Source organism: Nyctibius grandis, chromosome 5 (assembly GCF_013368605.1).
Source record: "Nyctibius grandis isolate bNycGra1 chromosome 5, bNycGra1.pri, whole genome shotgun sequence".
Taxonomy (NCBI): Eukaryota; Metazoa; Chordata; class Aves; order Nyctibiiformes; family Nyctibiidae; genus Nyctibius; species Nyctibius grandis.
Window position 1 is genome coordinate 74,771,001 of NC_090662.1, and position 22,373 is coordinate 74,793,373.

The 22,373-nt window shown below is 43.7% G+C and overlaps 1 protein-coding gene across 1 annotated transcript in view; it reads right to left on the bottom strand.

Annotated features, from left to right (window-relative positions):
* The window catches only part of TEAD4 (TEA domain transcription factor 4), a 65,450-nt gene extending 44,995 nt beyond the window's left edge, over window positions 1-20,455 (bottom strand). Inside the window, exons 1-2 of the mRNA XM_068402539.1 lie at window positions 20,245-20,455; window positions 19,796-19,874 (exon numbers count right to left, since the gene is read on the bottom strand). The gene's annotated coding sequence lies outside the window, so the exon portion shown is untranslated. The remainder of the gene's footprint in view (window positions 1-19,795; window positions 19,875-20,244) is intronic.
* Between the last annotated feature and the right edge of the window lie 1,918 nt (window positions 20,456-22,373).

Genomic DNA, 22,373 nt, shown 5'->3' on the forward strand with positions numbered 1-22,373 from the left:
CATTTCTTAAGGAAAAAAATGCGCATTCAGCCAGTTAGGGTGCAGCCCTATTAATTCTGGTTTCAACTCTTTGCAGTTGCCCTGTTGTCAAGTTTTGATGCAGAACGTGTGAAAACAAAGCGGAATGCAGGACCTAAACCATCAAAGGGTTTCTGGGTACAGGCTAACCCCGAGACAGGAGTCACCATTTACGAAATCATAGAATCACAGACTGGTTTGCATTGGAAGGATCATCTAGTTCCAACACCCTTCACTTTTTTGCAACATTCTCGCTGCTTTTAACTACTTTTTTGCTACTTCTTTTACAACATTGTTGCTACTTTTAACTACCTTTTTGTTACTTTTTTGCAACATCATCACTACTTTTAACTACCTTTTTGCTACTTTTTTGCAACATCGTCTCTACTTTTAACTACCTTTTTGTTACTTTTTTGCAACATTGTCTCTACTTTTAATGACCTTTTTTGCTACTTTTTTGCAACATTGTCTCTACTTTTAACGACCTTTTTGTTACTTTTTTGCAACATTGTCTCTACTTTTAACGACCTTTTTGTTACTTTTTTGCAACATTGTCTCTACTTTTAACCTTTTTGTTACTTTTTTGCAACGTTGTCTCTACTTTTAACTACCTTTTTTGTTACTTTTTTGCAACATTGTCTCTACTTTTAACGACCTTTTTTGTTACTTTTTTGCAACATTGTCTCTACTTTTAACGACCTTTTTGTTACTTTTTTGCAACATTGTCTCTACTTTTAACTACCTTTTTGTTACTTTTTTGCAACATTGTCACTACTTTTTTCCTACTTTAGCTACTTTTTTGCTATTTTGTCATTACAAATAAGTAATGAGTAAGTAGCATCTGCCTGCCTGGATTTTTGTGTAGACATTGAGGCACAGAGATACAGTGACAGAGCAAGCCCCTTCTGAGGATGCCAACACTGCAATAGACACACGGGAAAATCAGAAGACCTTTTCGGGTCTGACCCCTGGTCACTGGTCTTTCCATCAAAATACAGCAGACGTCCTTTCATATTTTAATACCAACACAGGTATTATCAACATAAAATAATTTCCAGAGTCAAGTACCAATTGGTATTTCCATGTGAAACTTCCCAATGGCAACAGATTCTGGTGACAGTCAAGGTACTTCCAATCACATTTCTCCCCTTACATCTATCACAAAGTGTGTTTTCATGTGAACGAGGCCTTGGTTTGAAAATTTTAACAGTTCTTTTTACATATTTCCCCAGACAAATTAATAAAATTCTGGTTGCAGAACCAACTTCAACGCACAGGCGATGGAAGAACTTCACACAAGAAGCCAGAAGCCACAGCAGATGAATTCTTGAGCTGAGCTTTGGGGACCATACCCTCAGCATCTAAGCAACTTCACTTGCAGTACTTCGATTTCCAGCAGCTGACAATCTTGCCCTTATACTGTTTCCGTGATCTCAGAAAACAAAATGCTTAAGAAATAAGAGATGAAAATAGAAAAAAAGCATAAGCAGTTTTCTTCAAAACTATTAGACTACCGGCTCTTTAAATGCCCTCCTAATTAGTGTATCGTAAGCTGTCCTTAATACATTTCTCAGCACAGCAAATTGTCAGATTATATGGACTTCTGGAATTTGAAATTAATTGGAAGAGCTAAAGATAGCACTCAGTAATGAAGAGATCCACATCAGACTGACACCTTGAAGCTTTGTAATAGTTGCCACGCTCCTCCCTCCCCTCAAGGAGAAGTAGTGTTTATGAACGGGGACAGATAGTGTGTGTTTTGTGCTTCTTTGTGTTTATTTGTTTGCTTTTCAGTTTTACTTTTAGTGACTTTTTGAGGTCAGGGAAACCATTAAATGATAACATATACCTTTGAGATGAAGGCAATATCCTGCAAATCTAGCTAGTCACTTCAGAACAGGGGTGTGGGGCACCACCTGTGACACGGTAGTTTTTGGCATCAGGCTGACCTTTTATGCCAGCTTAATTCATATTGCAAGCTCAAGTCTTTGCAGTTCACTGCCTGCTCCAGGTTTTAACTAGTAACATGGTTAACTATTCTTCTTCTATCATCAGCCTCTGAGCTTTGGACATCTTTATTTCCTATCAATCAGCCGTGTATCAGGGTTTTGACTCACAAACAGATGTCACCAGCCTGGGAGGTAGATGACTGCCCCCAGCTGTCTGCTCCACCCTGCTCAGCACAGAAATGGCTGAGCTGTTTGTAAACCAGCTGCTAAACTACTGCCTCCTATAGAACAGCAATCTAACAGCCAGCCACAAATTTCAGCTCCTCTTACAAAAAGGTGCTCCAAGCCAGATGTTTGTGCAGTGGAAGGGAATGCTGGACAGCTAAGGCTTCTTAGCTCAGTTCTTCCAAGCTGTTACTTCCTCACTTGTAAATCAAGGCCCCAGCAGTGTTTTGTCAAAATAAATATAACTTTGCTAGTTACTATTTTTTATTTCTCTGTCCTCAGTAGTGTTGGGAGACCCTCTCTATTTAGCATCTCCATGCAAATCACACAAAGGTACTAAGCTTTTTCCCTCTCCTTCCTCTAGACCAGTACTGAAGATGCCAGGAGATACTGACTAACACCAAATTCTGTGATTGCTTATTTGATACAAATGCTACAGATATTATTTCTCCCACGGAAAAACACAGTTGGAAAATGTAAGAGCCAGATTTGTAATACTGTACCCCCATAGTATTCTAGCAGGCAACACTTATAAAATTATCCTGCAGGACCTTAGTGGTACCAGAAGGCACCAGATCAGTAAGTTAATGGTGCCCTGAACTCACTGCTTCTAATGTCAACACAATGATTAGGAGAAAAGACAGCATCCCATATCAGACAAGACAGTTTTTCATGCCTTAAGCAGGTGGTAAGCAGAGACTGCTGGAGAGGACAGTGAGGGCTTGTACCCAGAGCAGTGCTGTGGTATGAGCTTATGCAGTCAGGATGCTGCCTCCAGTAATGGAACACATCTAGGAGGGGAAAAAGTTAATGAAAGAAAAGAAGGCAGCAAAGGCATCAAGACACAGATTGTCAATGTACAGAGAAGAATTTGGCTGACTTTCAGGTGAAGTAGGAATCATGTCCACTCAGCAATCAGCAGACTGTCATCTAAAGAGCTGTAAGCAGCAAGCCAACTCTGAAGAGGGTAGGGAACATGAGCATGAGGCCTGTGTACAGGCTGAAACACACCTTTCTGTGCAATTTTAAATGTATTCAAACAAAACAGTGCAAGTTCTTCATATTGCCTTGGTGCACTTTAACTTGTTCAACATGTTTGCTGGTAAAAGCAACTAACTTTAGACTGATAACAGGTTGCCTCACGTCAGAAGTATATAAATTGCATATAGAAGAGATTCTGGGACTTGGAACATCATGCCCAAAAGAGTAGTACCACATGAACCACTCCTCAGTCAGAAACAGTGAAGTGGTTCCACTTTTGTCAAGGGAAAGGGGCATATACAGTTCTCTGTAACACCTCACCCCTGGGTTCAATGAGCTCTGTGCAAGTCAGTCACAGGACAGCTAAACAACCGTCCCTCAGAGTCAGGGCCAGCTCCACATACAGCTTGTCCTGTTCCGTGAGCTGGCTCGTAAGCGGTGAAGATGAAATCAGGGACTATATTTATTCTCCCTGCCCGGTCATATCTTTCTATAGATCCCAGGCTGGGTGTCGCTTCCTTGGCATGGATCCTGGAGTCTAGTAAGCAAAGGAGGGGATAAATCAGTGCCTTGGGTTCTGTCAGGAGCACATCGAACCAACCATCCACACTGAGAACAGGTGCACTGAAGGCAAGCAGGGACACTGTCCCATTTGGAGTAGTGGGGAAGGCTTGCAGAAAAGCTGTTCATTTCTTCTCCCAGAGCCTAGCCTAAACTTTTCACCCTGCAAGTGGGTTATTCACCTTCTGCAGCTCACCAGTGCAGTTAACCAGAGACTTTCCACTAAACAACTAGTCCATGCTAGGTCAGCCCTCAGCTAAGTCTCGTTGATTTCTGTAGTGCGTTCTACTTCACTTTTACTTTTGTTCTCACTCACTTCTTTTCTGGTCCATTTCACTCTCTGCTCAGACACATTCACTCCAAAGCTGAAGTATTTCAGGGACTGTGCAGAATGATTAGTAAATGAAGACAGTCTTAAAACACAACTATAATTTTTCACCAGTAATTTTAAAAGTCACCTGTCATGAAAACTAGTACAGACTTAAGAGCAGCAAGGAGCACGTCACTAATCTATGCTTAATAACCATGGTGTGGATTTTCAACTAATATTTTAGTTTGAATAACATTTTAAGCAAGCATTGCTTCTGAAAGAAGCAGTCCTTCCCTCACCTCAACTGTGGCTGCTCATTCCCGCTCTCATCATTCCTTCTCTAAGTACCAGCACAAGGAGCTGTGCAGCTGGGCAGTGAAACAAATCAGGGGACATATCCAAATTAAAGTTCACTTTTTTCCCCGTTTCTGGCTGTGTTAGTTTTAAGCTGGATCAGTTCCCTGTTTTGTTCCATAACACAGCCACAAAAATGTTTGTGCCAGCACAGAGCAGGAATTGATGTCTACATCAGAATATGGGCACTTACTGAGCCTCAGGGTGATCAGACTTACACAACGTATATTGCCCTGTACAGATACAATGATGGATGTACCCAGTAAAACTGTCCATTGTAGATAAGGCTGTGTAAACAAGACCCCACCCATGCCCCCATAGTGAGAGCAATCTGTTCTGCAGCTCAGGGAACAATGGCCCGACGGGTGGACAGAAACCTGTAGAATGACTTGTGAAGTGCTCCATATGAAGCTTCAGGGCACGGTGCTCCCATGATGGGGCCTGCAAAGACACACAGATTCCAATGTAAAGGAAAAAAAGCAAGCTTTGCTTTTTAGTCACAGAAGTACCAGGTGGCTTCTTCCAATACTGACCTAGAGAATCCAGCCCAGACCAGCTTTTTTGTGGACAAAAATCAAGACAGAAATTGTAACTGTGGAATAGGTCAAAAATCCAATTCAAAGTCATATCTACCACCTAAAAAGTTGACTTCTGCTGCAGTTGCAAGCCAGCACTTCTCTGCGTTCAGGGCTGGGTATCTAGCTAGCTAGCTGAGAAGAACCCACAGGTGAAAGACATTCATGCCAGGGCTATAAGAATGCAAACTACAATGAAAGGAAGTAGCCAGAGACATCTGTTTTCTGCCCTTCTTAAGATCTGAAAAATGTAGCTAGTTAACAAAGTGTAGGAGTTTGCACACCACCAGCAGAGCCATTCAGGGCTTCAGGGGCTGAATTTCTGCCCTTTAGCACCAGAGACCGACACCTTTACCTGTCAAGACAAGAATGTTGGAGACTGCAACAAGAGATACCATAAAAGACAGATTTAGTCACACCGTGAAACCATTATATGATACCTATCCAAAGATAAGTTCAATAGCATGCCCAGCTCTGGGGTCTACCTTATTGATACTCCCCTGAAAAAGACATCTATAATTCTTTCTGATCTGTGAATGTTAAAGTCTTCAGTGATTTTCCTAAATACAACTTGAAGCAACAACTGGAGTGTTGTGATGTGCCCTTTCTTCCTCCTTACCATACATCTTGCCTTCGTCTGACAAGATAATCTTCCGCCGTCCACATGGTGGGTAGATGGCTAGCGCTTCCTGGAAGCTCTGTTCAATGTCTGGACTCCACACACCCTCGGCATCATTGTCAATGGGTTTGTCCAAGGCCTCGCTGCCCCCCGAGTCGTTGCTCCCCTCAGGGGAGGTGGGAGAACTCCACTCCTTGGAGGTAATGGTGCCAGCTAGAAACTCCAAGGTGCCACGCAGAGAAGCGGACTCAGAACCTGTGATGACAAACACATACCATCTGTCAGTTAGAAATCCTCCTCTCTAGGACAATGAGGAGATACAAAAGAAAAAGAAGTTTAAAAACCTCAGTGAGGAGGGTTTTTACTTCAAGTTTACCTTAAATGGTAACTCAACCACATGCTTGATTTCTATTAATGTTCAGATGAAAACCTTTTCTACAAATCTTTCTGATAAAACAGCCTGCTCCCATATCTCTTTGGTTCATTAACTCTCTATCACTTCCCAGTTCTCCTCAGATGCTATGTATTCTTGCCTGTGTCTTTGTCTCCTAATTTCTTTCTCCCTCTGCTGTCATTATCTGTGTAACTGTTATTTAACTTTCTGAAGCACACATACAGGGATTCAGTCCATGTGAAAGACTACACAAAATAAAGCAGTGATGAATTATCTACTCATCACTGAGCACTGGGGTTGAAATTTTCTAAGATACTGTTTCACTGGATCAGAGTTAGTAGTCGGTGTCATTTTTAACACTGACATTTATTCTTCCTAAGGATTAGATGCACTTCTAAAAAGCAGTTCCTGAAGCCAGACAGTTTCATGCAATGTCTCCCAAATCTCAGCACTGTATCCTAGCAGGAGGAGAAGGCACCATGAGTAAAAGGATAAAAGCAGGTTGCAGGTCAAGAATCCTAGGCACTTAGCCTGTTTCTACTGCTCATCTTCAGAATGACCTTGGGCAAATTCTTTCAGTTCTCTGTGCCTCTCTGTCCCCTCACCCTTTACCAGTCTCAGGCTATTAGATTTGCCACTGGGCAGGAGCAGCAATTGGTTTCTCATTGAACCTAAGTAGGCAGCTAGCTCTTGAAAACTACAATAAATTATAGTCTACTTATAAACGCCTACAGTAGAGGCTGAAGTCATCGAGTGGAGCTGTTATAATGTTCATTCAGAAAGCAACTTCAGATCATACAGACACTTCCAGTCAACCATATAGAAGACAAACAGCTTCAAAAGACACAGATCATTCCCCTGTCTTAATCCCAAAGCTATTCATTTACCTTTTTAATAGTTTCGTTATCTGAGTTACAAAGACTGTTCACAAGCCACCACTTGAGAATCCAGTTAAATGAGAGAGTTCAAAACTTCCCTGTGTATGACCACATTGAGCTGGGTGGCAAGAAAATCAGAATAAGGCTTTTTTTGCAAGAGCAACAGAATCATCAAAGCTGTACTGAACAAGCCAGTAAGGAGAGAGGTCTGACATCCCAAGTCTGACTAGGTCAGAAATATTACAGTGATAATGTAAAGGAGGACAGAGGAGAAATTTGGGCATGGTCTATGTCAAAAACTAGCTAGAACAAAATTTGTGCAGTTACACCACGCCCTAGTTGGTAAAAAGGAAAAGCAGGTCCATTCATTCAGCTTCAGAAGTTCACAAATTCAGGGTTCATGGCTCCAGAAACTTTTCTGACATCAACTTAAAAAACCATTACATCATACAGTCCTTTTTAAGTCTCTCTTTGGTTTCTTACCTCTTTGGATTTCATGTTTACAAAATCTTCTCCAAGACCATAATGACTAGATTTTTTTTTTATAAAAGCTGAAATTCTTAAGAATTTTATCATTTCAAAAAGCTGAAGTTGAAAAAAAGAGTTGACAACACTGGCTCTCAGGTTTTGCTGCTCCTTAATGACTTTAGACAGCAGCTGATACCTATTTTACATCTCCATAACCCACCAAAAGCTCATGAAACAAATAAGATAATACTGAGCATTTGAATAATTTCTAGACACAGTATACTTCTTACACCATGGTACAGCATGTTAACGAGAGGTTCACATAGCCATTTAGAACACCCAGTATACAACTTACATCCTCTGAGAATGTTTGGAACACTTGAACCGCTGGAATGGCCTACCACTGTCCATCCATCCCTTTCAGCCCCTACATTAGATTATCTCAATCCTCTTGACCCATGCTATAACATTTTCAGAGCTCTAACAAACATGGGAAGAATAAAATAGGAGGTGAGGGGGGGCAGAAAGGGGAACTCACACTCGTCCTTTACCATTGGGACGGACATCCCAAGCACACTGTGAATGGCAGCAAAGCAGACAATGTGACTTTAAGAAACCCTGAAATGAACAGTAACAGTTGCTTCCCTCACCAAGCATCTATCACCAATACATCCCCTTTCACTGGTAGATGCTTAATAAAAAAATTACACAGGTATTGTCCTGCTGGTGAATCAGCATAGAGGAGTACAGCGGGACTCTGACAGAGAAAAAGAAGCTATCAGTTCCAGCTGTTCTTTTGATATTTCCCCAAGCATCCCTAGTCCCTGGAGGCTGTCAAGACCCTCCATAGTTAATGCACATTAAAATATCCATAAACACAAGGCACAGACTAGCTTAAACTTTGGCTGACAGACTGAGAAATGGACGGGTTCAGAAAGAAGCCTAAGGTGTGGCAGCAAGTGTATTCATAGCACCACCTACATTTGGAGCTGCAAGTCTCATAACAGCCAGTAGGCTCCACACCAAGTGAAAACACACTCTAACTGCTCAGCTGACTCCCAAACCATGGTTACTGGAAGCTACAACCTCCGCTATCATGACAAATTCCCTAGCAATGCATACAAGTAGACAAAGTCACCTCCCTAGGGAATGTATGGTCATCATAACCATAAAAAGCACCTACTTTGAATCCTGTTATTTTCATCTCCTTCATGTCCATGCAGACAGCTGAATACCTAGCAGATGATTTCAGCATGGCACACTCTTATGTTGGAAACTAAGCAAATACACCTGAAGCATAATTCTCCCCCACCGCATCCAAACCCCAGGAGTTGTTGCCTGATCACTTCATGTGTTACAAGGCTTCACATCTGCATCAAGCACCTTTGGTGACAAAGGAAACTCTGTGTCCTTTCTGATCCAAGCTCCAGAATAAGTGGAGGAGAAAACATTCTGTACTCAGTTCAGTGTCAACTCCCCGAGTTTAGAGAAGAGACTCTAAACACAAAAGGAAAGTTGTGCCAGCTTGAACAGATGTCACTTGTATATTCAGGAAAGTCCACAAAGCAAGAAACAGAATACGCGAGCGTTGTCTCACATTGGTCTAAATCAAGGGAAATGTGGAACGTAATAGCAATGAGAGAAGAAATGGCATAAATCTTGAAGTGACTAGATAAGTTTTTTTTTAATGCTTCTTACTTTTTGTGCCTTAACCAGCAATGTTAGTCCTATCCCAAGCTACAGCTAGGGTCAGCAGGCATCGAAATGTGCTATTGTGGCCAATCCCAACTTTTCTACACCTTGGGGCCTGATTCAGCTTTCCGTTCTTGGCACTAAAGCTATTCCTGATGGATGATGAGAAAAGTGGAATTGTACAGACTATACAATCAAGGATGTTGGGCCATCTCCAGCTGAAGCCTCAGTAATCACCCGGACACTAACACAAATTGGCCTCCTCTTCGATAACTTCCGAAGAAATTCCATAGACCGAAATGACCATGAAAATCCTTATAACTCTATGTCTCTAGTTCGGTAAGATACCAAGGGCTTAAAGGGCCTGCAAAGTTTTCTTAAATAATGTTGCTTAAATGTGCAACCCCAGGTGATACTCTGTGCTCAGAGGCAATAAACAGTAATACAGGGAGTCTGGTCAGGTGCTATCTGGTCTGTGGGTCTCTTCTTTGGCTGAACACTTCTAGGCCTTCCGTTTCCTGCACTGTTGATCTGAACTCTGAACTCACTGGTGGCCAAAGTGGCCATTTATTAAACTAAGCAAAGCAAACTGTAGAGAAGCTGGGGGCTAAACTCTATGGTAAAAGGCTTTATTAGTATGGCAAGTTGAAAAGCTGTCGGTAGAAACACTTTCCATTAAAAAAGCAATCTGGTCAAAACCAGAGCATTTTTCAGAAACATGCTAATGTTGAATGTGTTATTTATAAGAAAGGTTTGAGTAATATTCATTAGTAGCTACTGTAACAAAATACAGATGTTTCAGTTAGCATCTAGTTTTCAGTTTGCTTCTGTTTTCCTATTCAATCAATAGTAACTATACACATACAGCTTGGTAACTTTAACGGTGATTTGTATTAATGAGTGTTCTAATATCACTAAATATTTTAGTACTTGTAAATTTTTTTTCCTTTTTTTTTTTTTTTTTTTTTGACATTCTGCCTATGGAAGAGCTTGTAATCACAAAGCCTTCTTCTGATGTGGAGGGAATTTGATTCTGAAATCACTAAACAGACATCCCACTTCCCAAGCATACTCAGACAATTCCTTCCCCATCTAAATCCCCTCACCAGGCACAGTTCTTAGGATCAGAGGAGTCAGAAGATGTCGTCCCCTTCTCATAACATGAAGTTTTGCCAGAGGTCTCAGGCTTGGTGTTTGTTCTGTTCAGATTCCCTCGGTTTGAACTTGTGCTTCACTTCTTGGCTCTCTTATTTCTGGTATTGTACCTTACACTTGTTCTTACTCTGATCTCACTCTTATTTTACTGAGAGATAATTAACTACCTTTCTTTGTGGGGTCCAGTCAAGGATTGTCTCCCAGGATCAAAGACACAAGCCCCTCACAGCACCTCCACCTCCTCACCACAGTATCTCTACTTCCTTCTCATGTTTTCCTCTGTCCAAATACTGTTTCTTGTTCACTCTTGGTTCCTGTTCTTCTTTCTGCCATGGCCCATCTCTTAATGAGTCACTCACAAAGGCAGGCTTTTGGGTCAGAGGAAAGCAAAACCATGGAGAAAGCACAAAAATCTTTCAGCTCCAGCAGCTTTGGTTTAAGCGCTCTGATGCTGGTAATTTCAACACTAACTCTCTTTCCTTTCACACATGGTATCTCATTGAGATTCAGAGATCCTGCAGGGCTAGACAGCTGCCAAGAGCCCTTCAGCGAGGTCTCACTGACAGGGAGCACATCTTTAACAGACTCCATAGTTAGACACATCTGCTTTCTAATATCAATCCCTCAGTCATTACTGTTCTCAACAGCTCCCTCTTAAGTGTTTGTGGCAGCTGCTCAACACAAAATAATACTTTCCTGAGGATCTGAAAAATTGCAGCCAGCTGCCTCCAGTTGTTCAGTTTTCTTAGAGCTGCTCTGTCCAAAAGACTCCCCCCACTCCATGGCCATCCCCTTTCCCTGCTGGAATCAGTATCAAGCACGACACACTAACCAGAGATGTCCCTATTCACTCACCCCTCCCAGGCAGGCACGCTTGCCAGAACAGCCGTGTGGAGTCAGACAGTGTGGTCCCACTCCTGCTTCTGAGCTGGCTGCACTCTGAGCAAGTCACTTCATTTAACCAAGGATGTCCCTTCATCCTTGGTCTCATTTAAAGGAACTGCAAGCCGTGGGGGCAGGGACTGCTTCCCCTTACAGGTATTCCTTGATGTCATTGTAATGCAAATAAAAACAAACAATTCCAGTATTCACTGCCTTGGTAACATGAGCCAAATACTGCTACTACAGACGATGTGAACCACAACATTTTCATATCTGATCAGCAGTCAAACACAGAATTTCAAAAAAGAATGAGTTCAGCCAGAAGAGATGATGTCCTCCTGCTCAAACTGTAACTTTAGAGTAGTTTATAACAACAAGAAAACCTGGGAACAGCAACAACCAGTCAGTTGCTTCCATCCAGAACACACTAACACATGAGCTTGCACTATGCAGTCATACAAGGAGATTCGGGTTCAGGAAAGTAACAGTTTGGAATGCTACGAAATCTATTGCGCAAGGTACAATGGAAGATAGCATTCAAACTTACCACAGGAAGAAGGCTGGGAAATTCTACAGGACACTATAATAATAGCTCAGTTCCTCTGAAAGAGAAGAATGAGTGCAATCAGTAGGTAAGTAGCTCCAAGGGGGTGCAACTCAACGACTGCAGCAAAAAAAAAAAAACGTACTGGAAAGGGAAAAGGTGGGAAAGCGGCTATTCAACAATGACTAAGATCTGTTAAACCTCGCAGGCAAAAGGTGACAGAACTCATGAACATGTTTACAGGGTCTCTACAGAGCAGAAAAAAAAAAAAAAAAAAAGATGCAACTGTAGCAAGACCAGCTAGCACTGAACTATATCTAGAAAGGTAATAGCACTTTTGCAGCACCAGTCAGCAAACAGTTGCTCACAGGCTCCTTGGGAGCTGCACTCCAGTCATTAAATCAGCCTGGAGCCAGAGCCACTCCATGTCATCAGGAGATCCAGCAACAGTGGAGATGGATGGGCGCAGTTCACTGAGCCTTTTGAAGGGGTTCGACTCAAGCACTCCATAACAACTTCGCCAAGTGGTGAGACTGGTTACGATTTCACCTTTTGCCCTGGGCCTCCTGCAATCCCTGAGCAATGCTGGCTATTCACTATGAATATCCCTATCCACCCAGGACACCAGAGCAATGCTGCCTAATCCTATGAATAAAACCAGGTAAGATGTTACTTGCTGTAGGTGGAGGAAAAGCTTTTAACAGGCAGCAGCACCAGGCAAGGAAGAAAGGAGAACTGAGATTTCCCTGTGTGTATCAGGCAAGGCATTATTATCATTACATCTACAGGCTGCATTGTGAGATTTTTGTCTCCAGTCTCACCACCGAATGAGATGGGTTTACAAAGGAACAAGCACTACTAGCCTCAGATCATATCCAACGTAAGCCTGGGCTCCAGCTGAATGCTTATCACACTGCCTAGCACAAAAATCAAGCTTGGTTTGCTTGCTACGCTGAAACTGCCTGCAGCAGCTGCTGTTCAAAAGGCACCTGACTTCCCGAGCAAAGCAAAACAACACTCTTAAATTATTGCAGTAGCTGAGCTCTGGCTGAAACAGAGAGAGGATGTAGTGTCCAGCACAGTGATATAAATCAAAACAAGGAGAGAGAACTTCTATCAGTGCAGCCCCGGATAATGCAGTCCAACAGGATGTGATGAGATAAGGCTGTGTGTGGCCTTGCACACCATCCAATCAGTTACATTTGTGATAAAGGAAACAGAATGCAGAGCCTTGCTGCCCTAAGGAGGGGAGAAAAAAAACCACACAACCCAACAACAACAAAACCCAAAGGCTGGTTCTGCTCCCATTAGTCTAGGAGTGGCCAACTTGCGGATCGACCCTGAGCCACAGGCAACTCATGCACAGCTTCCACATACAGGCTACATCACAAGGCCACCAGCCTTGGACTGACAAAATGACTACTGCATGATTTACATCTCAGCTGGGAGAGAAAAATGAGCCAGCAAGGGCAGCAGAGATTGACACTGCCAGGTTGCCCTGGGATTGAGCCACACACTGGGCTGGCCTCAGCCCTCAAAGGAATAGTGCAATTCCTGGGGAGTCACTGTTATCTCCCATGTGGGAACTGCTCCCAGAGCTCCCATTCTCCCTGACTTTCCAAGACATGAGGCATGTGTTTCACAGCTTCCCAAACAGATGAAGGTTGTGGCAGGGTGAAAACATTTAGCCACCCTCGTGCTAACAGCACTGGTCACCAGGAGTCATTCTCCTGAGAAGCACAGAGCTGGTTAGAAAGCAATGAACCAGAAGGAAATCCAATAATCATGTCCCTATCACCAGTAGTGTTAGCTAATGCGTTTAAATCACAACTGTCCCTTCAAGTATAGACAAGTATAGACATTGACTGATTAAAATGACTTGGGTCTTACCAAACCTCTTACCAAGCTAGAGACAGAAATAAATAATGCTTATCATTTTCCCAAAGAGTATTATTCACTTAATTATTAAAGGATAGGGAACCTTTAATTGCAACCTAAAAAAGCCTTGCTCCTAAACTCACTGAAAGTCAATTGTCCTGAAAATCTCACCATCATTCTCAAAAGCCCCCATTTTACCTATGGAAAAAACTATAGCACAAAGACCTAAGTGAACCACACAATGACAAAATCAGACTGGGGGAAGAATTTCAAGACAAGAAAAGGTGAACTTTAAAAGTGATTTGCAATTGCAAGTGGTGTAACCTCGGAGGGGCTCATATTTAACACTGTCTGGAAATCAGGCGTCTTTTGAGTCTTTCCTGACAAGTAACACGAATGGGACTCGTAAAGCCCATTTTATGATATCCAAATAGAATTCTTATTTCCTAATCCTGCCTCCTGTACATGACATCTCTCAACCTCTTGTCTAGGACTCAATGGTAGATGTCCCAAAAAACCCTCACAACTGACAAACTTAGCTTCCCATGACACTAATGGCAGAATTTCACAAGAACTCAGACAGGAGTCAGATGTTTGCAAGTCTCATCCAATGCAGTGAAAACATTTAGCCCCAACACTATAGTCAGTCTCCAAGAAAAGAAATAGCTGAACCTGGGCTAAGAGACTTAGAACAGAACAGACAGCAGCACTGACCACACAACCCATGAACACAGTCAGATTTGCACATATGCAGTGCTTGCAGGTGGTCTGTGTTGTGGGCAGGACCTGTCTGGCCAGGGCTAAGCCCTTTACTAAAGCCTCAAGACAAAAGCAAACAAAAACCAGGCAGAACAGGTATATAAAATGGGACCTCAATTCAGTCAGCCAATTAAGCTTGTGCCTTGATTTTAGTAGTAGTTAGATGGGAGCTTAAAGGTGTTTGACACTTTCGATAATCCAATGCCTAAGTAAAGTAAAGAACAACTGCATAAAACAACTGCATCATATGAATGAACCTAACTCACGGCTACCAACCAAGCCACACTCTCTTGAGGTTCTCAGAAACCACTCCAGCTCAGTTTGGAGTACACACTCCAACTGGAACATGCAGCAGGTGAACATTCACTGAAATTTCTTTGCAGACAAACAGACGCCAGCCATTTTATCCAGATTCCAGTTCTCCTACCAGTTTGATACAAGAGATGGTAGAGCCATCCTCAACTCAGACTAGTGTAATTTTGAGCTCAGAACTCTCCCCTCCCAATTGTGGCATAAACACACATTCATTTCCGAACAGCTGAACATACAGGGATGTCACAGAAAGCAAGTGAAAATCATGAGAACCTGTAAGTACAACCCCAACCCTCAAATGGCAATCACGAAGCAAAAAAAAAAGAGAAAAAAGAGATACCAGAAACTGAAAAACACAGGTTAAACTCGCCCCCAGATATTACAGGAAAGCATGAACCTTCTGATTTATCTCTTTGCCCTTCCAGACCCTTCTCGCCAGGAAGGTCAACAGGTTATATACCTTCTGCTGGATTCATCTACAGGAGAACAAGGGCAGCTAGCCAAGCAAAACTAGATTCTTAAAGGGACACAGCCAGCCACAGACTTGACTCCAGTTTTTAAAACATGTTCTTACAAATAAAAGCTGTGATCAAAACCAGTGAAAAAAAATGCCGCTTCTCTATTTTTCCGTTAGCTTACCGGGCGGATAGAAACAGCGATTCACATTGTTTCCCCTACGCAGTTACTTTTTTCTGTTCAGGTAGATCCTTCACAAACAAACAGGGGCGGGGAAAAAAATAGGATTTTATTTATTTATTTTTAGAAAGCTAAATCAAAGAGCGGTGAATGTACTTGGAGAAAGTCTTCTTATGCAAACCCCTCTTTTGCACCTCTCTTTTTTTTCCGTAAGCTGACAAGATTTTCAAACCAAGAGAATCTCTCTAAATCCTGCTAGTCTGGTACCAGTGAGCTTTATTTCAAGGACCTGCTATGGAGAAGTATGATCAGGTAAGATGAACGTAAGACACGTCAGCAAATCCTCCCTTTCTATTTCAGTATACACATGCTTGGTGTTCTCTTGACTTTTCCTCCTTCAGTTAAAGCAGTCCTGGTTACAAGAGATTAGACTTTGCCTGGACATCTGTCATTAATGGTTACCATACTGTTTGAAGCGAGGCACTTTGAGGACTGTGCTAATTTATTTTCTCTTTGGCAATAGCAAAGCAGATGCTTCAAACACTTGTGTCCAGGCTCTGAAAGCCACTGGCACTCACGTCTCAGAAGTACAACGAAGTAAAACACCTACCCTTCGGCAATCATATTCTAATGAAAGTAAGAACAAGGTAATTATAAACCTACAATGGAAAAGTAAAACAGAGACAGTGACTCAGCCAGTGGCACCGGGAACTGGAAAACCTGCCCCTCCCTAGCAGGAAAATGTCTAATTCATATGGTGTTAAAAAACAAAGGGGAGTGACTGCATCATCTCCAGAAAAAGGAGGACTCAAGGGGCAGCAACAACAACAACAGCAGCAAAAATCCACCCAAGAAAAACTAAACAAAACCCCCCAAGAACCCAAACCACCACCTCCAAACCCCAAAGAACTCTTTCTAATCATCTAGTCTCAGACCTTGTAATGAGCTCCATGCATGCAAATTCGTGACTTTTGACAAGGCTCTACAAAGGAACATGCTGGGCATTTATTTAGCATGGTGGTGGGCATAATGCAGAAGCTGGAGAGAGAGAGAGAAGCACTGTAAATCTTGATAAACTTGATTGCTCTTCAAAGGAGGATCGAATTGCCATGAAGTTAGGGAATGAAAAGAATACAGTCCATGATGTAATAGGTTTAGATTTAGAATAACATTTGCTACTCTCCAAGGAAATCATAGCTGAAAAATTACTCCAAACTGGCTTTGGAAGAGTACTGCTCATATTATTAGAAAATTAACTAACGGCTGCAAAACTAAGCGTAATTATATATACCAATGGAACCAACAGGTACAGGGGGTATCTACTAGGTTGCTGCAGGGATCTTTGCCAGTCCAGATTGCTTTGACAACTTAATTAGAGATCTAAGACTGAATAAGAGGAACGTTAATAAAACTTTCAGGTGACACAGAATGAAGTTTACCAACACCGGTGGATAGAAACAACTCAAAGGGATTCAGACAGCTCAAAAACAAACAAGAGAAGCAAGGGGGACAAATAAGACTATGGGGGAAAAGTAATGCAAAGAAACTGAAGAAACAACAATGAAAAAACCCAAGATAAATCAAGGAAAAAGCCCTGCCAGAAGCAGGAGCTAAAGACATGCAAGAGTGAGAATGCTGAACAAATGAGAGAGTTGTCTGCAAAGCAAATGCTTCTACAAAATGACCAATGTAACTTTTGTCTGCCTGTGCTCAGATATCGCTGCAGGCGACAAAGAGAGATGAATCGCCTCCAACATGTGGAATATCAGATCTCATTCTGCAAAAGGAACAGAGATAAACGGAAGAAAGTGAAGAAGAGAGTATATAAAAAAAACAAACATTAGGCCTAGAATAATAGACATTGAAAAATATTAGGAGCTTAGTCTCACAGTAGCTTGTAAAAACTTAGAAGGTGCAAATGCAGAGAGAGAAAGAGAGAAAATAAGCAATCATTTCACAGAAAGGCAAAAACTGTTGCAGGAGATTAAGTATACTTTTCTGATGTTGAAGTACATTGGGAGATAGAAATGTTGCCTAAGAAAATTACTGGAAGATCCATTGTGTAGCATTTACAGGGAAAAAAAAAAAAAAAACAACCAACAAATGAACAAAGGACAAATCTGAGCTATAGGGAAAGAGTAATAGAGCTTAAAAAAAAAGGTAACACTGAATTTTTGCTTTGTTAAGATACAGTCGTGGCCAGATAAGACAGAAAATAATTTCACTATCACAGGAGCAACTGTAGACATGGTTCAAGGAACTACTTAAGGTGGGAAAAGATGGCAGTGTTGTTAAGAAAATATCCCCGTTCTTCCCTCACTGCTCATCCCTAGTCATTGCACCCCCTTCTCCAGACACACCAGCATTTATGTGACCATATGATTAACCAGACTGGAGAACAGATGTGGCTGAAAACTAACCTGCTAAAAGAGAGCGTTAGTTTTCATCTGGATCAGCCCCCTGGCCCGGGTCAGTAAACAGCAGTGCCAAAGCCCATGCCAGTGACAAAGAAAAGAGGTGTGACAAGTTCAGAAATGGACAGTTTGAGGCTATGCAGAGAGGTTCTCTCTAAAGCAGTGCCAGCCTAAAGTCTCTGTGGACCCACCCCTTGAGTTATGTCGTGACGGAACCAAGAGCTGAAAGATACAATCAGAAAAAGACACGTAATACTAAGGAAGGAAAGCTGTCAATGAGTATAATGTCACTCCAAACAGAGATGCAAGCAGCATCTATTGGAAACTGTACTTTTCAGCAACCTTCTCAAAACTCTACTTACGGTATTCAAGTTCTGTGAAACAAATACCTGAGTAAGAAAACCAACAGCAACTGTGATTTCATTTTAAAATCACAAGCAAGATTAGGTGCCATGGAGCTCTTTTTCTCTTCAGAGCTTGGCATTACTATTTTCATACCATTTTCCCACAGATGTTCTGTAACACACTAACATTACAACACTTACCACAGTAATAACCTAAAATACTTCAAAGCCATCAGTAAAATTAATTTAAAAATCCAAAAGATGCAGCAAGAACGAAGACAGTGGAGAAAATTCCTAACACCCATTCTCATGCACACTAATTGCTCCCAAGATCACCTCCAAGAGGATAAGAACAATGAGCTGATGGTCTGGTTTAGAGATGATAGACTTTGTCACACATGCTTGAGTTTGAGGGAGCCATCCAGACTAGGATTTAGGAAAACCCCACAAGGCAACGCACCCACTCTCTGGCTGCCCTTTGCTCTAGCAACCCAAGTTCCAAAGAAAACCAGAGTCCCTCAGCATTCAACAGCCCTAATAGCGAAGCCCCTCTGTATTCATTACAGCGCGATCCAGGCTCTTCTCTGTCGTGAGAAGAAGGTATCAAGACCAAAAGGCTTTAACTGCACAGGTGATAATACAGCAGCTTCAACCCGGCCCCAGCACTTGTTACATACCCCGCCTGCTTTTCCCCTTGTTCTGTTCCTCTCACTCCTCCCTGTTACTCTATGCCCTGTCCTGCTGCCCACTTCCTTCTGTAGCAGAACAATAAAACCTCTTGTATCCACACAGACAGATGGACAGACAGGTGAACGAATGCTCCACTCACTTTGCACACAGACAGTGCAGTCAAATCTAGGGGAAGCCGATCTGTTCTGAGTAATAGGAAACAAGAAAAAATAAAACAAAACCCAAATCTCCTTCCCTCCCACCCAGGCTGCTGCATTTGTAAAGTATTTTGTATTCCTTATTTGTAGAGGATCTGCAGAATTCAACTCTTAAGGTTAGGAAGTGACATGAGTGTAACTTCAGGTCAAACAAAAACAAAATTGGTAGATTAGTTGTGGCGGTTTTGTTGGGTTTTTTTGGTTTGGTTTTGTTTTGTTTTTTTACTTTTTACTTAAATATGACCATTCACCATAAAGTTCTTTACAGAAGTCCTTAAAATACGTTGAGTTACACTCCTTCCCCGTTCTGCAAAAAAGAGCCCCATCTTTAGCATCCCATGCAAGGAATTGTTTAAATGGAATTATCTACATAAGATAAAGGATTACTTGGGGAAGCGTTTTGTTTGGGTTTTGGTATTTGTGTTTTGTTTTTTTTTTAATTTAAATCCTTTCCAGAGGCACGCCACCAGATCTCAACTCTAACTTCAACTGATTTAGGAAAACACTATTCCCTCATCTTTTGGTAACTGCCCTGTAACAACCCACACTCCTTCTCACGGACGGGTTTGCTTCTGATTTTTTTGTTTTGTTTTTCCCCAAAACATCATCCATAATTTACATTAAAATTTATTATATAATGTACTGATCCTCCTCTCCACACTCCCCAAGAACCTCTCTACGAACGGTACAGAAACTTATTTTTCTCCATTAGAAGTCCTAGCACTTTTCAGCCGATGCGACAAGCGACCGAATTCCCGAAGTCCCAGCGCCGGCAGCCGCTTCCCGACGGGGGGAGCCGCCGGAGCCTCCATTGAGGATGTTCCCATCCCTTCCTTTGTACGCTTGTGCCTCCCCTGTCGCACATGACCGGCTCCAAACCCTCCCTTTCAGCCCCTCTCCTGCAGGCACCCGCGCCCCTTCACCCCACGCGAAAGGGATGGTGAAACGGCGTGTCCTGACCTGAGCGAGGCGAGAGCGGCTGTTGTTCCGCAGGGGCAGCGGGGACCGGCTTCAAATCCTCCTTCTGCTCCAGGACTTTCTGCCAAAAGAGCAGACGAGCGCTGTTACCGCGCGCCTGCCCCTCGCTCCCGCCCGATCCCCACTCCCGAGCCCGCAGGGGTGGGAGCGGGGGCTCGGACAACGGGAGCGGGCGGGTCAGCTTCTCGCTCAGCATCGCCAGCGCCGAGTCGGGGAGAAAGAAAGAAAAAAAAAAAAAAAAGTTGCCGGGGAGCCGCGGCTGCCCTCGGGGCGGCTCCGGGGTGGGCCCGCGGGTCTCCCCCTTCCCCACGTCCCGCAGCGGAGCGAACAATGCCCGGCCGGGTGGCCGGGGAGGGGAGGGGAGCGGAGCGGGTCGGATCGGAGCGGGGGGGGCAGGCAGGGCCGGCGGGAGGCACAAAGCGCGCACTCACCTGAAGAGCGCGGAGCGGGCGGCGGGACGGCGAGCCCGGGCGGCGGCGGAGAGGGAGCGGCGGCGGCCGCGGCCGGGCAGGAGTTTGGGAGGAAAAGGGAGGGTTTTTATTTCCCCTGGAGTTTGAAAGGAGGAAGTGAGGAATGCGAGGAATGAGAGTTGGTATGAAATGAACGCGGCCGAGGGAGGGGACTGCCGGCGAGCGCAGGGGCTGGGACGGGGCTGGGGAGGGGACTGGCGGGGGGGAGGCGAGAGAAGGGCCGAGGCGGAGTTGGGAACAAAACCCAGCGGGGCCGGGCGCTCCCTGGCCGAGGGCCGTGCGTGACCGGGGCGGAGGGAACGCGGGCAATGGCCGGAAGAGGGGGCCCGCGGGGGCGGGGGAGGGCTGCCCGCAGAGGCGGGAGCGGAGGAAGGAAACTCCGGCCGGCCGGGAGCGGGGGAAGGCGGCGGCGGGAGCGGCCGGGACGCCGCCGCCTCCAGGAATCAGCGCGGCGGCGAAGTTGGAGTCCGCGGTCGGACCGGGCCGGCCTCAGCCGGGGGAAGAGCCCTGCAAACGCCGCCGCTTGCCCAGTGCTTTCCCGGGGTGCTGCGGAGATTCGGCGGCGGCCCAGCAGCCGCCCGCCCCGGCCGCCGGGGCCGAGCGTCGGGTCGGGGGCTCCGCTCCCGGGGAACCCAGCCCCCGCCGGGCGAAGGGCACGGCTCCCCTGGGCAGCCCCTTCGAGCCAGGCGCGGCCCGCGGACACCACTTCTTCGAAGCCCCTTAGGGATGCGATGTGATTTCCACCCAGCATAGCTGAGCCACTGCAAAACAAACCGACCCCAACACCGCAAAGTGGTTGTAACAGTTTAATTGTCCCGAGAGCATCCCAGAAGTTAAACTGATCACCCGGCAGCAAAGTGATGTCCTCCGTGACTTTTCTCAGTCTCACGAGGAAGCTGCTCTTTTCCTCTCCATTCATACAGGACTGCCAACAGGCTGCACCAGAAAATGCTGATACAAGACTGAGAGCTGCACTAGGGCTGGAAATCCACATGCCCAAAACAAAAGCTGTAGTAAACCAGCAAGTTTAGTAAATGTAACTACATCCTATTAACAGCTCTGGGCAGTGCAGCTACATCAGCGAAATAACTTTTTAATGTCTCCAGCAGGTGACTTTGTCACAGATGCCCGGTGTGCACACAACAACCTGTGGCAGGATTATGACACAGTTGGCTTTGTTTAAAACTTCAATATATTGAAGAAATGGATTAAGAAAAATCTCAGCTTTTGGTAAGAACCCCAAGCTAAAAAAGTTCAGAACTCGTTGCAGAGAAAACACTGAAAACAGGACCTAAATGTGTCCCAAGGCCTCAGAAACCACATGGCAAAACCCATCAACTTCATAAACTTAGCCCTGGATGTGGAAGGCCAACTCCACCTTTTTTTTTTAGTTTGGCAGTGCTGAAGGTAACTGATATTGGTAATCCTTTTTAATAATACACATACAATTACTTTTCTTTGTAAGGCAATGCAGCAATAATTTTATTTTATGAATACTTAAAAAGTTTTCTGATACAACTGTAGGAATCGTGAGTATATACAATATCAATAAAATGAAGTTACAAAATTCAATGAAATGATTGTGCGGTTTTTTGTTTGTTATATAAAGCCCTGTAATGATCTCATTTAGCCACTGTTTCTTCTAAGCCATATTTAAAACCATGTAATTTAATGAAAAACAAATATATATTAAAGGTAGCTCAATTCTCATCACATCTGTTCACTGTGAATTCTGGGCCAGGTCTCATGATTATGTGACTAAGGTATTGTTTTGCTCCCATTTCCCTGCAGAATCAACATAGCTCAAAGAGAAGGAATTGAAACCTATTCCTTCCTGTGAATCACCACACAAATTGTTCGCAGGACTCCAGTCAATTGCAGATGGAAACCCACTCAAGAGAATAGAGGGGTTTTGGTGGTGGGTTTTTTTTTTTTTAACTGGTGGTTATGTGGAAGGAAACTATTCTGCTCAAAACAGAAAGCAGAGGTAGTTGGGCAAGCTGATCAGACTGAATTCCCCAGCCCTATCTGTACGCTATCTGAATGATTTTGATATACAGCTTTTAAAATAAAGTCATTTTTCACAGTAA